We start from the raw sequence: 4,593 nt of genomic DNA, 5'->3' as shown, positions 1-4,593 counted from the left end.
ATGTTGTTATAAATGTTAAAAAAATTAATTATAGTACAGAACCGAACCAAATCGAACTCGAACGGTTCCATAATTATATTTGGACCCGACGGTTCCATTTACTAGATACCCGAAAATTTTGGTTCGGTTCGATTCTCTTTGGAACCGAACCGAACCGACCTGCACCCACCCCTAGTCTTGAATGCATGAATTTACTAAATTACGAATTAAGAATTAAACTAAATGACAATAGGGTTTCTAGATTTTAAGACAAACATTCACATATTAGACAAATATTTTATTTGCTTTCTTAATTTAGGATTAATATAGAAAATATACAAACTATCTCTTTTGATGTTACATGACTTTGAATTTGATAAAAGCTATCGAACTAAATATTAGGCCTTATATCCTTGGGAACGATAAACTCAAACTCAGTTATTTATATTACTTGTACAACGATTCCATACGCTTGCACATTTCACGCGAACAATAAACTATTGCATCTTTTAAAGCAATTTAATTAAAATTGTAATTCTCTAAGATTAATACAGTATTTTACATTGAAGTGTATAAATTTATAATTCTTAAAAAAAAAAAAAACCATATAATTTCTTCAAGAATGTTAATAAATATAAAACTGTGCTTTTTTCCAGAGCACTACAATATTCTTTTAGAATATTTTTATTTCTATAAACTGATTCAAACAATCCTACAATATTCTTTTGAAACATTAGAATATTTAAATATATATCTAAATCGTGTTTCATTCCACAACAACTGTTATTCTTCTAATAGATTAATTTAATATATGATTATGCTTCTTCAAGAACAATAACTCAACATTCTTTTGGAATATAGAAATTGCGATATCATGCTATTCAGGAACCGATAATATTCTTTTATAATAATATAATGTTATACTTCTTGGGAGCAACAACAAATTAAATATATTGCTTAAAAATATACAATTAATACATTTTTTGTTGCAACTATAACACGCAAATCAAATACAAAACTTGAAAATGTACTTTGTAATGATTGTAATCTTTACTTAACAATCAATTAAAGAAAATGTAGTAGTTTATCAATTTAAATTGATAGGTGGATGCGTGTTCTAGAATAATTATATAATATAATCATACAGTTAGTGTTATTGAGATAATATGAAATTCTTATACTAACAACCGATTCAAAAGAATACATAAACTTCTGGGATAGGAATTGATGAGTCTGGACGTGGCGTTCCAAAATATATATTTTGACATTTAATGATTTTTTTTTTTGGGGGCAAGAATTTGGTTACTGTTCATGTACGTACTTCTCATGAATGGGCCTTTCAATTTTAGTCAAATCATTGAATTTGAAGAACAATGAGTTATGAATTTACTGTTCAAATTTCACAACAATTCTACACTACACCAAAAATGGTCTATTGCAACACATAAAAGGCAACATTCGGTAGTTAAGTGTTGCTAAAAGGGTCTATTGCAACATTTGAATAAGTGAATGTTGCAATTAGTCAATGAAATTGAGTTTTGGCAACATTTTTAAAATAAATGTTGCCGGACTATGGAACACTTAGATATCGATTCAAATTCTATGAATTTCTACACTATTGATTTCGAAATAACAATAAAATTCTTCCATAGTATATACAGTCATATCTTTTCACGAATATTAACTCAATATTTTTCTTGAATATTGATTTGTATAATTTCATACTTTTATTTAGGAATCAACAATAAAATATTCTATAGAACTTTAATATGATTGATGCAGAAGTTTGGTTGGCCAAGAATGTGTTCTGCATATTTTGGAACTTCAATCATACTATATATGTTATTTTTTTCTGAGATGATCTGATTCGATGGGTGAGAGTTTCCGCGTGAACCTTAATCTCTTTATTAAGCACTAGATCTCAATGTATAGAATGCTTGTGATAACTAACATCTACTAATACAAATGGAAGAAAAGTACACAAATTAACGACATTAAGATCAAGTTCTATTAATCATTCTACGATAAGGTCTTCTAATGAAATTAGTAAAGTATAGTTAGAGGTAAAAGATTACAGTATGTTCTACGAATTACGGATCTTCAATGAAGTCTTCCCCTAAAAAGCGTCGTCTGATGTCACTTGAGGACCATAATAAAAGAAAATTTCTAGAGAATTACCATGGTCGAACTCCATAAAAAGAACGCATAGTACCAACCTATTGTACGTTTCCCTATAGTTTCCTGTTACAACATATAAGTAAAAGTTTACTGTTGTTTTGAAGAATTCAGGTTCTTCAAATATTGAAGTCTTCTCTTAAAGAGTGTCTAAGTCAACTAATAAGATAATTTGTTGATAAAATCATGTTTGGTACTTCCAAGAAGCCAAGTATTGATGTATAGAATATGCGCGAGTGTATATACACATACACGCACAAATGTACATAGGATAGACAAAATGAGTCTGTTTGAACAGTATATATGATTAAAAGTTTCAACGAATGGCAAAAGAAAACTCTCAAATGATTCCAAGAGCCTATACAAATGCAAAATTGGAATTAGGGCAAGAGACAAGTTTGGGCAAGATATGTGTTTGTATGGTGATTTGTTCTGTTGTGATGATTAATGTACACATGTGAGTAGGTGGGTACGTGATGATTTGTCTTTGTAGATAGGTTATTATTATCAACTATGATAGAAGTATATATACTAGACATTCATAACTATCGAAATTCATTTCAAGATGTCCTTTCCATCCAGATTATGCACACTAAGTTTGCTTAATTTATTTTCAATTTCCATTATAATAGTATTATAACATAAAATAATGTGGTAGTGAGGATTCTAGGCTTCAAAGGGGGTTGGGCTAATAAATAATGCTACTTTGCTCACATCCATTATTAAACTCAGTTCAATTAGGATAAGTCAAACTATTTTATTGGTCGGTAGGGCATGATTGGTCCCAAGCTTGGGCTACATTTTGAACTATGCTAAAGCAAGAATATGAGGATTAGGAGTCGAGTCTATAGATCGGTCTAAATCACTGAATCAGTCAAGCAACTAAACTGCCCAAGAAAGGACGCCTAACAAAAGAAGCTAGCCTATTAGTCATTCTAGCCTAGGCCGAATCTATCTCTTAGTTAAAGACCTCTTCTCATGAAAGGAACCATTGTGTGCGATATATGCAAAACTTGAAAACCCTTTTAATGCAGAAACAAAATAGGAAACATCTGAAAATATTGAGTAGTCCAGTTTAACTAAGGGTCCGTTTGATAGCAAGAATGGAATTTGGGTGGAAAGAAAGCAAATTCCAGCGAATTGCCTAGAACTTGTTTTTTTGAAAATTGTCAATTAAATGTGTTTGTTTGACATAATTTTTCACCTGAAAATGTTGAAATTTTCTATCTTGTGGTGATCGTTCAGTTCTTTTTAATAAAATTGTCAATTAAAGAGATATAATTTATTATAAATGAGGATAGAATTTGTTCCAAATGCCAAAAAAATGGGGAAAAATTAAAAAAGAAGGGCTGGAAAACCAAGGAGAAAGGGTCACATGGGTGGGGGAAGGAAAATGAATTGCAATCAAACAGGTCAAAATGTGGAAAATGGAAAATTCCTCAATTCAAACGAGCCCTATGTATATATATAAATGCAATGTTATTAGGTATGATTTGTGTGCTTTATTGAGTAGACCATACTTTTAAAGAGAATTACTTCAGCAGAATCTCCAAGCTAGTGTTTGTAATTTCTTAGTGATTAATATTCTATTAAAATTGCTATACAGTTGTCAATAATAATTACATGGTTGTCTCTTATAAAAAGTGGGTGAATATTGCTTCTTTACTATCATATTAGAATCCCTGAAACTTATTTTGGCACGTTACAACTGTATAAAAAATGTTTCAGTCTGATCATTGCGCAAGAACAGTGTATAATATGTTCAATAGATATAGCAATCAATCAAATCAAGAAATATACACCTTAAAGTCGACCAATAATAAATTTTAATTTGTCATTCTTTGCTTATATGTATATATACGTACGAATAGGGCATTTTGTGATTTGGAATTTTAAAAAATAAAAATGAAATTACTACTCTGTTGTTGAAATACAATGCTCATTTTGGGAAGAAAATGTTGGGAATCAGTAAATTAATTAATTGATCCCACATTGTAACTCTCGCAGGCTTATAAAAAAGTTTGTCAAAACAACCTTCGCCCGTAATGTAGGAGCTTCTTTAGAACGGTACTATGACTGACAGCAAAAAGAAATTTTATTTTACTTCACCCAATCTTTAAAATTTAATTTTAATATCTTGAATATATTTGTTGTGGGTCTAAGTTTTTCAACGATATCTCTTGAAAAAAATAATTTTAGAAACATTGAAAGTTGAACAATATAAAAAACCCTTAGGATTCAAGACTTCTCTCTAAATGAGTTGGATAATTGACCAAGTCAAAGGAATGTAGAAATAATCCCAACCTCATCATTTCATATCAACGACACATTTGTGAACATCCTAAAATTCAATCAATATAGCCACAGAGAAAGAAAATATATTTTTTATTTTTTTAAATTTAAAATAAGTAAGAAATTACTAATAAGAGAAAAAAAAAA

The sequence above is a fragment of the Olea europaea genome, unplaced genomic scaffold (assembly GCF_002742605.1).
Source record: "Olea europaea var. sylvestris unplaced genomic scaffold, O_europaea_v1 scaffold2121, whole genome shotgun sequence".
In the NCBI taxonomy this organism is placed as follows: Eukaryota; Viridiplantae; Streptophyta; class Magnoliopsida; order Lamiales; family Oleaceae; genus Olea; species Olea europaea.
Note: the sequence above shows the minus strand (reverse complement) of the source record.